Source organism: Aotus nancymaae, unplaced genomic scaffold (genome assembly GCF_030222135.1).
Source record: "Aotus nancymaae isolate 86718 unplaced genomic scaffold, 86718_ANA_hifiasm-v0.15.2.pri h1tg000040l, whole genome shotgun sequence".
Classification (NCBI taxonomy): domain Eukaryota; kingdom Metazoa; phylum Chordata; class Mammalia; order Primates; family Aotidae; genus Aotus; species Aotus nancymaae.
The window spans coordinates 29,308,133-29,322,001 of NW_026988454.1; the positions used below are offsets into that span (position 1 = coordinate 29,308,133).

The window sequence follows — 13,869 nt, forward strand, 5'->3', positions numbered from 1 at the left end:
ACGTTACATTTGAAAAATAGCATTTTGAGAAATGCATTGTATATTATTTGGCTGTTATCTTGCCCTGTGACCTTCAGCTGGTCGGCAAGAAAAACAGGAGTCTTGAGATGCCTGGCAACTTTGCTGAGAATGTGGGGAGAATAGATAAAGCAGGTTTTGCAGGGAGTTAGTTAATTCTAAGCAGAGCTGGGGTTTAGGTTTTATAATGAAAACACACAGCACAGCAAAATTTTCTTTATTATGTAGCAACTACAAATTACAAGGTTTTGTTTTTACTGTTTACTATTATTTAATTCCCTTGTTCAGTTCTGTTATACTTTTCACCTTCTGGACCAAAAATGGAGAAAAAGCCCCAGAAATCTAATGGTCAGAAATGATTCTAGTAAACCAGATGACTATAAAAAGGTAGCTTTTCCCCCCTACATTCAATTTCCAAATTAGCAAATGCAGTTGAATTTTAGCAAACTGGTCATTATACTGTCTCAAGATGTGGTTACAAGAATTAAATAAGATTATATTTGATTAGGTTGACAGAAAAACTAATCAGTAGCGTGCAAGCAGTACTGTGACTAATCACCCTTCCTGAATCAGACTTCCATGGAGACCTGGGTTCATCTAAGGGTCATAGATCTGGTCTTTGTTTTTGTTAAACTTTGGCCATGATAATCTAGAAGGAAAGCGACAAAGAGTTTGAGTGAATCCATCGGCAGTGTGGACTGAAAGAGGATGATAACCAAGTGTTTTTTTAAAAACCAACCAAGAATGATGATGAAAAAAGAAAAATGATTGATATAAAGTTTACTTTGGAAAAATATAGGCATCTATGAAATTGGAGGTTTGAACAGAAGATTTAAAGTTTTTTGTCTGTGAAGGAATACTTAACCTAAAATACAAGGCAAAGATCTGCTGTGTTCAGTTTGATGAATTTTAACAGTTTTATTCATGCTTGTAATTACCACCTAAAACAAGATATAAAGCATTTCTGTCACACTAGAAATTTCCCTCATGCCTTTTTCTGATCATTTCACCTTCTTCCTCAGTCAGCTGTTCTCTGACTTCTATCTAAAATGGAGAAATATGTTTTAAGATCTAAATTCTTCCAAAAAATCAAGGATCAGGAAACTTCTAAGTATATGGTGTTCTCTGGTAATGAACTAGGGTATTTTCAAGTATTTGTCCTTGAGTTTCTCTTAATCTGGAATTAAGGAAAAATATAGGTATATTGAAAATAATGATCACAAATGTTTGGTTGTTAAAATGGTATTCTTAAATTTAAAACAGAAAATAGTGGATAGACATATTAAAAATTCTCATGTAATTTGTCTAGCATATTTTCCTTTATTAAAGTAGATGACAGGGAATACCATTATTTATTACTGAAATTGACAAATATTATTATTTTTGGAGGCAGGGTCTTGCTCTGATTCCCAAGCTGTAGTGCAGTAATGGGATCATGCAGGCTCAACCTTCTGGGTTCAGTTGATCCTCCCACCTCAGCCTCTTGAGTAGCTGGGACCACAGGCACATGCTACCATACCTGGCTAATTTAAAAAATTTTGAGTAGAGACACAGCCTCTCTGTGTTGTCCAGGCTGGCTGAGCTCCTGGGATCAAATGTTATATAATTCCTTTACCTTTCTTTCTTTATTTTTTCCTTCCCTCTCCTTCTCTTCCTTCCCCGTTTCTTCCCCCTTCCCTTCCCTCCTTCCTTTCTCCCTTCCTTTCTCCTTTCCTTTCTTCAACTTTAGCTTATAAGAAATATTCCTGTATTGCAGATTAAGAAGAAGTTAAGACTTGCATTAAACAATCTTGGGGGAAAATGTCCAAATTTTTCCAAGATTATATAATTCCAGGAGTCAGATCTAGATAGAACTTTTCCCAGCATCTCTGAAGCAAAAAAAAACTTTAGGTGATGAATAAGTTTGTTCCCCTTTTAATAAGTGCAGCAGCCTTACTCCTTGGTGCAAAAACCTAGAGATACCAAATGTCCTATGACTATAAATATGAAGTCTGATGGGAAAAGTTCATTGCCTTAGAACTTCTATTTGTTTCTTTAAAGCCTACTTTAGTGTTATTTATTTTGTAACTCCTCCACTGATTTACCTCTATCACCACCAGCCACAGGTGCACTCAACTACTACCTTGTTCTGGATTCTTCTAGGACATGTACATGCTTTCATTACTTCACATAGTATATTCTGTGATGAAATTGTCTGAAAGCCTTTCTTTTCTTCACTAATAAAAGGAAAAAATTATCTTTTAAATGTTCTCCTAAAGTTCAGCTGGCCACTGGCGTATGGTAGGCACTCAAATGCTTTTGGAGGAATGAAGTACTAGAATCTCATTTTCCGTCTGCTGTGGTTTGGATGTTTGTCTCCTCCAAATCAAATGTTGAAATGTGATCCCCGGGTGGGAGGTGTTTGGGTCGTGGGGGCGGATCCCTCATGAGTGGCTTGGTGTCCTCCTTGTGGTAATGAGTGAGTTCTCACTCGATTAGTTCATGTGAATCCTAGTTGTTAAAAGACTCTGGGAGCTCTGGGACTTCCCCTACTTTCTCTGTTCCCTCTCTCACCATGTGACATGCCTGACTTCCCTTCACCTTCTGCCATATTCCTGAGGCCTCACCAGAAGCTGAGCTGATGGACACTGGTGCCATGCTTATATGGCCTGTAGAACTGTGAGCCAAATAACCTCTTCATAAATTTCCCAGCCTCAGGTATCCTTTATTGCAATGCAAAATGAACTAACACAGTGTGTAATACATATCATTTGTTGAACACTCTCAGGAAGACTGCCTCTCCAGAAGTCTCTTGTTGGATTGCATGTGCTTGTAGCATGTGAGGAGGCCCTGTGAGTTGCTCCCATGGGGAGCTTCTTGAGCCACATCCAGACACTGGACCTGGGCCCTGCTCTGTGAAGAGCTGTGCTCATTTAAACTTCACAGTTCCCGGGATTTGAATTACTGTACTGCCAATTAACCTGAGCTCATGAGAATTCTGCAAAAGATATTCTCAGTCAAATGCCTTTAAGCAATGTCAGGTAAAATATTATTCACAATGTTCTTGGGAAAATTTTGACCTGAATGAGAAATTTAGCTAGTACTAAGGAATGGAACAAATAATAGAACTGACATATGTTAGGCATATTACAGTTCATGAATAAGTAGTCACTAACGCTGTACATGGAAAAGGACAAATAGAACATCTGCTAACTCTTATTTAAGTACATATTTTTGAACTCCTTGTTTATATTGAGTTGTTCTCCCTTTGATTAGAAATGTTATGATATTAAAATGCTTGATGGATTTGATCTCATGATTTCACAAAAGAGAAATGAATTCCAATCATATCTTGACTATTTTCATATGAAGTTGTATAATTGAGGCAAAATTTCTTTCTTTTTTTTTTTTTTGGAGATGGAGTCTCACTCTGTTGCCTAGGCTAGAGTGCAGTGGCACAATCTTGGCTCACTGCAACCTCTGCCTCCCTGGTTCAAGCAATTCTCCTGCCTCAGCCTCCCAAGTAGCTTGGATTACAGGCGCATGCTGCCACACCTGGCTAAGTTTTTGTATTTTAGTAGAGATGGTGTTTCACCGTGTTACCCAGGCTGTTCTCAAGTTCCTTAGCTCAGGCAGTCCACTGGCCTCGGCCTTCCAAAGTGCTAGGATTGCAGGCATGAGCCACCTCGCCCGGCCCCAAATCAATCTCTCTCTCTCTCTCTCTCTTTTTAACAAACAATAAGTTTTAGAAATACTCATCTAATTAAGGTCATGATTTGTAGATTCCCAATGTCCTTCCTTTTATTGACATCAGTCAATACTTGTCAGCTTGCCTGAACAACTAAAACCGAAGAATCCCCAGCCCGCACCAACACACACTTATGTTAACAGAAGAAAATCTCAGATGGGTTTGTGATTAAAAAATAGAACTGTGGAAATGCTATTTTGAAGGGAGATTAGTTGGAGGGAACCTCTGGATTGTCATTATTTATATGTACTCTCTTCGTTTACTTTTTGTGGTTAACCCATGGCAATAATCTCATTTACGAACTTAATTTTTAAAGTTTTTTTGTTTGTTTTTTAATGAGACAGGGTCTCCCTCTGTCATCCAGGCTGGAGTGCAGTGACACAGTCACAGCTTACTGCAGCCTTGACCTCCTGGGCTCAACCCATCCTCCTACCTCAGCCTCCCGAGTAGCTGGGACTATAGGCATGCGCCACTACACCTGGCTCATTTTTGTATTTTTTGAAGAGACAGAGTTTTGCCATGCTGCCCAGGCTGCTCTCAAATTTCTGGGCTCAAGCAATACTCTCACCTTGGCCCCTCAAAGTTCTGAGATCATAGGCATGAACCACAGTGGCCGGCCAGAAGTTTTATATACGTAAAAAATAAAGGGGAAACACTTTGTCCCTATTTCCACATCAGTATTTCTAAAAATGTTATCAGAACTATACTATATAGACAGATTCAAGCAATGTGAGGATGTATTTTTTTTTGGCACTAAGTTACATATCAAACTAACCAGCAATGAGAAGTTTCTGCTTTGTAGGCAACAAGTGATAACCAAGTTCTAAAGAGCACACACACTTGTGGGTAGAATCAGGTGATACAAGAGGTTGGAGGTAAAAAACAAAAAATAGTCCCTAACCTCAAGGCATCTTCCTCTTTTTTGTTTTATTGTATTCTATCACAATGAGTTTCCATCAATAATTTAAAATCAAAATATAAGCACATACAATGCACTAAGAACTCCCTTCTCAATCAAAACTTAATCATGGGAAACATTCAAAATACTGCTGTGTCACTGGACTCTCTTTACTATTGTAATTGGGTATAAATGACACCTAATCTGTCATCTGTGCATGGCCAGCCCCCCAGAGGCCTCACAAGGCTGCAACGTACCAAGAGAGCTTCTGCATGGCCCACATTACATTTCTCTTCCTGATCCTGCCCTCATTGTTGAGGTTTTAATCAAGATGCAAAATTAAAAGCTTAAAGGAAAAAAAAAAAAAAAGAAAAAATTAGCAGAATTTGCTTTGAATCAGTTTTTGTGTAGCAAATGAAACCTAGTTTTCTTTCTGGACATTTATCAGAAATTGTAGTATGGGGGAAGTTGAGAAGAGATCTGTAATATCACATTATTATTCTTTACAATACTGGCTGTGTGTGCAAATTATCAGCAATAACATGAATGCACATGTATAGGAGAGTGGTTGAATAAGCTGTGACGTGTCTGCATAGATGGCCATGCTATGCAGCTGGAGAAAAGAATAAAGAATCTCTCTGTGAGCTGGTATGGAATAATTTCCAGGATATATGAAATAAAGCAAAGGATAAAAGAGTGTCTAGAACAGTGGTTAGCTAACTTTTTTTTTTGGACAGGACCAGAGGCAAACATTTCAGATTTTTTAGATCACATGTTCTTGGTGGAGACTACCCAACTGCAGTCGTAGTGTGAAAGCCGTCACAGTCCATACTGTAGGGGAGGGTGCTGCGGCTGGGTTCCAATCAAACTTGGTTTACAAAACAGGCAGCAGGTTAGATAGAGCCCTCAGGCTTTGATTTGCTGATCCCTAATGTGTTGGTTCGTGTAAGAAAGGGCTATAAGAAAATACACGAAGGAAAAAAACAATGAGGTTGATTAGCTACAAGGAGTAGAAGGGAGTGAGGTAGAAAGAATGGCCGCGGGCGGCGGCTCGCGCCTGTAATCCCAGCACTTTGGGAGGAGGAGGCAGGCAGATCACCTGAGGTCGGGAGTTTGAGACCAGCCTGACTAACATGGATAAACCCCGTCTCTACTAAAAACACAAAATTAATGAGGCATGGTGGCGCATTCCTGTAATCCCAGCTACCCAGGAGGCTGAGGCAGGAGAATCGCTTGAACCCGGGAGGCAGGGGTTGTGGTGAGCCAAGATCGTGCCATTGCACTTCAGCGGGCAATAGGAGCGAAACTCCAACTTAAAAAAAAAAAAAGTATGGCGGAGTGGGTATGTGGTCATAGGAATAAACGGGGAGCAATACTTTTTTGGGTAACTTTTTGTGGAGCTCTGACTTTTGGAACCATGGTAATGTGCCATATAGCCAAAAAAATGATACTTTTCTGGAAACTGGTCAATTTTGTGTTTTCAAAGTTATTGACACCATTGATATTAATTTTATTTTACTTTCATGTGAATCTATGGCTGTGTCTCTTTTTTCCTTCCTAATTTTATTTGTGCTAAATCGTTCTTCTTTGAGCTAATAATATATAGGCTTATCTGTCTATCTATATATATATATAAGCACACACACATTCTGAGAACCATATTTGGCTTTTTAAATTTTATCTTTGCTTTCTATTTTGTTACTTTTTACTCTCATTTTTATCTTTTCTACTTTCTTTGACTTTATTTTTATTATTCTGATATAAATTTCTTGAGATGAATGTTTACTGCAGGAAACTTTAGTTTTTTCTTCTTTCCTAATATGAATCTCTAGTGCTATAAGCTGCATCTCTAAGATTTTGGTATGTAAAACTTTCATTATTTAGTTCTGAATAGCTTAGCATTTTAATTTTATTTTGACTCAAGGCTTATTTAGTTACAGATATATTTTGTTTCCACCTGTAAGAGGATTTTTTTCATTTACATTTGGTTTTGATTTATTAATAAGTTCCATTGTTTTCAGAGAATGTATTATGACATCAGCTCTTTAAATTTTGCAGTTTAATATAAAGATGAGATTAGGTTTTGTTTTCATGTTTTAAATGTTGTTTGCACAATTGAGAACCATGTGTTTTCCAATGATTGGTTGTAGGTTTCTGAATATGTTAATTACATTTTCATCTTTTTTTTCAAAGAATGCCCAGATCTTAGATCACCTTAGCCCCACCTCCCAACTTGAATGATCTGATATTTTAGTCCTAATTTTTAAAATTACCAGCCAAAGTAAAAAAATTTTTTTTTTTTTTTTTTTTTTTTGTGAGACGGAATTTCGCTCTTGTTACCCAGGCTGGAGTGCAATGGTGCTATCTTGGCTCACCGCAACCTCCGCCTTTTGGATTCAGGCAATTCTCCTGCCTCAGCCTCCTGAGTAGCTGGGATTGCAGGCACATGCCACCATGCCCAGCTAATTTTTTGTATTTTTAGTAGAGACGCGGTTTCACCATATTGACCAGGATGGTCCAGACTTCTTTTTAAAAGCAGTTTCAGGTTTACAGAGAAAACTGAGTGAAAAGTACAGAGCTCCAATATACTCCTTTACCCTGACCCCTAATTCCCTTATTTTTAACATCTTAGATGAGTCTTGTACATTTGTTACAACTAATGAGCCAATATTGATAAATTATTAACTAAATTTCATAGTTTATATTAGATTTCACTCTGTGTTGTACATTCTGTGAATTTGGACAATTGTATATCTGATGATGGATAACATCTATCTATCATTAGAATGTCACACAAAATAATAGTTTCACTGCCTTAAAAATCCCCTGTGCTTTACCTATTCATCCCTCACTTCCCCCAAATCCTGGCAGCAACTGATGTTTTATTGTCTCCATAGTGTTCCCTTTTCCAGAATGTCATATAAGCTGGAATCCTACAGTATGTAGCCTTTTCAGATTGGTTTCTTTTGCTCAGCATGCATTTAATCATGCATTCTTTGTCTTTTGTGGTTTCATAGCTGTTTTCAGTTCTCTTCTAAGTCCACAAATGAGACAGTGTTATCATTCAGTTAATTCTTTATATTTATCAACATATTTACCAATTTTTTGGTTTACTATCCTGCTCTCATCTCAGATCTTCCTTTAGAGGTCACTTTCTATCTTCCTTTCATAAAGGAATAAAATCACTCCTTTAAAAAATGGTAATACGGCTGTTTCACACTCATTGTTGGAAGGTAACTTTCTGAGTAAACATTTCCAGATGGTTACAAGTTTCATCAGCCTGTCAAATATATTATACTGCTGACTCTAACAGCTATTATTGAGAAGTGAATTGTAAACATAATTGCTATATTCTTGTAATTTTTCTGTCTCTTCTGTCTGGCTGCCTTTAAAGAGCTTCTCTTTGTTTATGATTTTTTGTTTTGTTTTGTTTTTTGAGACAGAGTCTCATTCTGTCACCTAGGCTGGAGTGCAGTGGCACAATCTGGGCTCACTGTAACCTCTGCCTCCCAGGTTCCAGCGATTCTCCTGCCTCAGCCTCCTGGGTAGCTGGCACTTGACACCATGTCTGGCTAATTTTTGTATTTTTAGTAGAGATGAGGTTTCGCCATGTTGGTCAGGCTGGTCTCAAACTCCTGACCTTGTGATCCACCCGCCTCAGCCTCCCAAAGTGCTGGGATTTTAATATAACTATGAAATTCAAGGTCAAGATTCACTTTATTTAAATCTGCTTGTTGTAAGTTGTATTTCATGCATCTATGGGTTTATGTCTGTGATGGTTAGTTTTATGTGTTAACTTGACGGGCCATAGGGTACCCAGATATTTGGTTAAGGATTTTTGGGTGTGTTTGTAGGGGTGTTTCTGGATGAGATTGGCGAGAGTAAACCAGAGTGCTCTCATCAATTCAGATGGGTGTCAGCTAATCTGATGAGAGCCTGGATGGAACAGAAAGGCAGAGGAAGGGAGAATTCACTCTCTGCCTGACTGCTTGGGCTGGGACACTTCTCCTGTCCTCAGACTGGAACTTATACTATTGGTTGTTTTGATTCTTGGGCCTTTAGACTGAGATTGGAGCGACACCATGGGCTTTCCTGGATCTCCAGCTTACAGATGGCAGATTGTAGGGCTTTTCAGCCTTCATAATTGTGACAGCCATCTTCTTATAATAAATTTTCATGTCTATATACCTAGATCTCTGTCTATATATGTGTTCTGTTTCTAACACAGTGTTCTTTAAATGCTTTTGGAAAATTTGGAGTTACTATCCTATGAAATGTAGCCTTTTCCCCCTTTATTTTGGGAATCTTATTAAATATATTTTAGACCTTTTCATTCTGTCCTCCACGTCTCTTCTCTTTCCGTGTTCCATCTCTTTCACTGTGCGTTCGGCATCTGCTGTCTGGCTAGTAATTCTCTCCTTTGCTGACTCTAATCAGCTGTAACACACATCCATCCTTGAGTTTTAAACTTTAATAATGAGATTTTGCATCTTGATTTTTTTTCACCTCAAAAAGGATCCCCCCCATAAAGTGGTTGGTAATTTTTTAATAGTCTTTTAGTCCTACAATCCTAATTTTTGATTTATTACTAATTTCTTTATCATTGTTCCTTTCTTTAAATATTGCAAATAACTTCATTTTGTATTTTTTTTTTAAAAAAGACATTTATTCAGCATCACAATCAGACTATTACATTTAGCAATCAACAGCATGGGTGCAAAAAAAAAAATCTATATTAAAACCCTTCGTTGAAATGCTTTACAGTTTCCACAGACCAGAAACTAAAATAACCTGTTATACAATTAGTCACAAATAGAATCCTCGAGTTTCTTGCCCATACACATGAGTATTTGTCGAAATCATGTCTTCTTTGTAGCACTAGGCCCTGCACCACTGTGCTTGGCTGAGGTCACAAATCTGTTGTAACCTGTAGCTTCCCTGTCACTTCTCTGGCTCTCCTTTCCTGCTAAGCTTTGTTTTCTAGTTAAAATCTTCTGCCATTGCCATAGCCACTGCTGCTGCTGGAACCGCCATAGCAACCTTGGTTTTGTGGTTTGGCAAAGTATTGGCTGCCACGACCATAGGGGCCAGAGCTTCTGCCTCCAAAGTTTCCTCCCTTCATGGGTCCAAATTTTGAAGACTGATTGTTGTAATTGCCAAAATCATTGTAGCTTCCACCACCTCCAAAATTGTTTCCATCATTGCCAAATCCATTATAGCCATCCCTACTGCCACCATATCCACCACCACCACGGCTGCCACCAAAGCCACCACAGCCACCATGACCACTGAAGTTTCCTCCATGACCAACGCTGCCATTCCCACCGAAACCACCTCCGCAACCACCACCAAAGTTTCCAGAACCACGTGGACCTCTTTGGCTGATGAAGCACTCGCCAGCTCTTGCTTTGACATGGTTTTCCTAACCTCACAGTGTGGCCATTCACAGTATGGTATTTCTGAATGACAGTCTTATCCACAGAGTTAGGGTCATCCACGGTTACAAAGGCAAAACCCCTTTTCTTGCTACTGCCTTGGTCAGTCATGATTTCAATCACTTTAATTTTTCCATACTGTTCAAAATCTCTAAGGTGATGTTCTTCAGTGTCTTCTTTAATGCCACCAACAAATATTTCTTTCACAATTAAGTGAAGGAAAATACTTCTTTCTGGTCCTGAGAATCTTCTCTTGAGACAGTTCTCTTTGGTTCCACAACTCTTCCATCCACCTCGTGTGGCTTTACATTCATGGCTGCATCCACCTCCTCCCCAGCAGCACACGTGACAAGCCCCTGGAGTGCTTGGTATTTGGAGCTCTCATTACCACACGGTCCGTGAGCATTCCCCATTGCTCAAAATGGCTCCTCAGGCTCTCATGGATTGTTTCAAAGCTCAACCCTTCAACGAAGAGCTTCCTCAGCTGTTTGGACCTTTAGGAGACTCTGACTTAGACGTGGTCACAGGGAGAAGAGAGACTTTAATGATGCTTCTTCAGCGGCGTCCACGGGCAGAAAGGAGCAAGGTGACGAACGTATCTCTGCATTCTTTATGTGATAATTTAAATAGATCAGTCCTTTAGACTCAGAGTCTGTTTATTTTTGTTTTCTATGTCAGGACAGTGAGAATAGTTTTTTTCCCTGTGTCCTTGGTAATTTTTAAACTGAGACTTCATATTTTGTTGAACCTGTTCTATAGAAATCTGAAGAACTAGATTGAAGATTCTTCCTTTAGGGATAATTTGCATTTGGCACTATTAGGGCAACAACCAGCCTGGGACCACTTCAGCCACGCTTGAGAATTTAAGATTAAAAATGGCAGTTGGAGATTCAACATGTCATGAACCTTCAAGCTTAGTCTTCCAATTCCATGGTGACAAAGGCAACTCTACATTCCTGTTCTCTGCTTTGGTTTCAGTTTTGTCTCATCCTACCTGGAGAGACCTCTGCTCTCTTGAGTGCTCTACAAAGTATTAAAAATGTTGTTGTGATATATCCAGGATCTAGTTATGTTCTAATGAAAGGACCATTCAATTTCTAGTTCACCATGTTGTCATATGATTAATTTTCTACAATTAATGTCTCATTTACTTGGATATTTTAGCTTCATATGGACTCGCTTGTCAAGGATAACAAACAGCTGAAAATATTAGTGCTTATTTAGGTCATGGTTTCTCCAAAGGTATCTCACATGTTGCTAGCACTTTAAGATTTTAATAAATGTAAGAGGAGACAAAGATGATGTAGTCAAATAACTATGAGAAATACCAGGTCATAGCCAGAAAGTTGTCTTCATTGAAGGACCTGTCAGATTCTCAAGTACAAATGGTCTCTGACTTATGAGGGTTTGGCCTATAATGTTCCAACTTTGTGATGGTGCTAAAGTGATACACATATGGCAATACAAAATAATTTATTCAATAAATTACGTGAGATATCCAATACTTTGTTGTCAAATAGGCTTTGTGTTCAGTGATTTTGCCCAGCTGTAGGCTAATGTAAGCATTCTGAGCATGATTAGGTAGGCTAGGGCTCAGCTATGATATTTGATAGGTTAGGTGGGCTGGGTGTGGTGGCTCACACTTGTAATCCTAGTGCTGTAGGAGGCTGAGGTGGGAGGATTGCTTGAGACCAGAGGTTCAAGATCAGTCTGGTTAATACAATAAGATCTTATCTCTACTAAAAATTAAAAAAAAAAAAAGCTGGGTATGGTGGCACATGCCTCTAGTCCCAGCTACTTGATAAGGGGAGGCAGAAGAATTGCCTGAGACTGGGAATTTGAGGCTACAGTGAGCCATGATTGTGTCACTGCACTCCAGCCTGGGTGACAGTGTGAGACCCTGTCTAAGAAAAAGTAGTTGTATTAAATGCATTTTTGGCTTATGATCTGTTCAACTTATGATGGGTTGATTGGGACGTAAACCCATTGTGAGTGGAGGAGCACTTGGATCCCGCTGTGCATTGCTATAATGTAGAGCTTTTCTTCATATTCTTTAACCATGGAGCCTTCTTAGTTTTCCTTTCTGGACTGATTCTTAAATCTACTTTTTCAATGAACATTCCCTAAGGAATGCTCTTCTAGTTCAGCCCCTTCATTTTAAAGGTGAGGAAACTGAAGCTCTGTGACCGTTACAATGAGGAAGTGTTAGAATTAGAGCAAAACTCTTTACATGATTAATTCCAGTGTGCTTTCTACCACTGAACATTTCCATAAGTGGAGAATCCATTTCCTCCCTGGCAAAAGTGTTCCTATATGTGACGTGTCCTGCCATTAGATGTGTGTTTCTAAGAACTGACCATCTTGGGGCAGATTTATAGATTGTTGTCAAAATATATATTGGATTTTAAGGTGAGGGAAGTGAGAGTGATATTATCAAAAGTAAAATATGTAGTTTTTTTTTCTTAGTTAGAGGTATAGTATATGCTGTATGGTTTCCCAATATTGAGTTGAGGTGATTTAGAAATGTATTTGTATACTCTAGGGTATTGCTGTTGAAATACAGATGAGCGAGGCATTGATAGTAAGTTCAGAGCCCAATTTATCTGGATGAAAGCCTTTGAAATTAAATGTGCATTATTTAACAGTCCTGTTCTTTGACATACAATTGGCATACTCATAATTGAATTTAGGGACATTGGATTTAAAATGCCAACTTTAATCCACACTCCCATTTTAAGCCCCATTCTCTAAAAATAAAAAATAAAACAAACAGTATTTGTAACTCAAAATTTTGCTGAATTTGTATTTCCCTTTCTTCCCTTCATGTACTTTGATTATACTTTACAGGTATTTTTTCTTTTTTGAAATGGAGTCTCGCTCTGTCGCCCAGGCTGAAGTGCAGTGGCATGATCTCGGCTCACTGCAACCTCTGCCTCCCGTGTTCAAGTGATTGTTCTGCCTCAGCCTCCTGAGTAGCTGAGACTACAGGTGCACGCCACCATGCCCGACTAATTTTTTGTATTTTTAGTAGGGACAGGGTTTCACTGTGTTAGCTAGGATGGTCTGCATCTCCTGACCTCGTGATCCACCTGCCTCGGCCTCCTAAAGTGCTGGGATTGCAGGTGTGAACCCCCTTGCCCGGCCTATTTACAGGTATTTTTAAGGCTCCTGCTGGTAGTTCTTTCTGCAGGTAGATATTTGTTATTATTGTAATGTCATGAGCAGTCGGTGGTGAATTAAAATTTGAAGACACTTTATCTGTCATTCGCTGAATTATAAAATACTGGTGTTTGGAAGTTTCTTAGATTGTGGAATCTAAGTTAGGAACCTCACATTCTGAATTAACCACCAAGTGAGTGGTATAGAGCCTCCACTACTTGATGGTATTTTTTCTATTGTTTATTAGGCAAACATTTTTGTTGGGTATCTATTAAGTTGTAGGCATTATGATGTGCACCTATAAAACAGTTTGTGACCAAAGAAGCTTGTAATCATGTGGGGGCCAGACAAGTAAATTGATGGTTAGAAGTCAACATGAAGCCTATTCACAATAGCAAAGACAGGGAATCAACATACATGCTCATCCATGATGGACTGGACAAAGAAAATGTGGTACATATGCACCATGGAATACTATGCAGCCATAATAAAGAGGGTCATGCCCTTTGCAGCAGCATAGATGGAGCTGGAGCCATTATCCTAAGCAGCATTAGAAATTAGAATTAATGCAGGAACAGAAAACCAAACACTGATGTTGTCACTTATAAGTGGGAGCTAAACATTGAGTACCT

General features: G+C 38.8%; 1 pseudogene; it reads right to left on the bottom strand.

Annotated features, from left to right (window-relative positions):
• Positions 1 to 9,539: 9,539 nt before the first annotated feature.
• LOC105731274 (heterogeneous nuclear ribonucleoprotein A1-like) lies at positions 9,540 to 13,666 on the bottom strand (annotated as a pseudogene).
• Between the last annotated feature and the right edge of the window lie 203 nt (positions 13,667 to 13,869).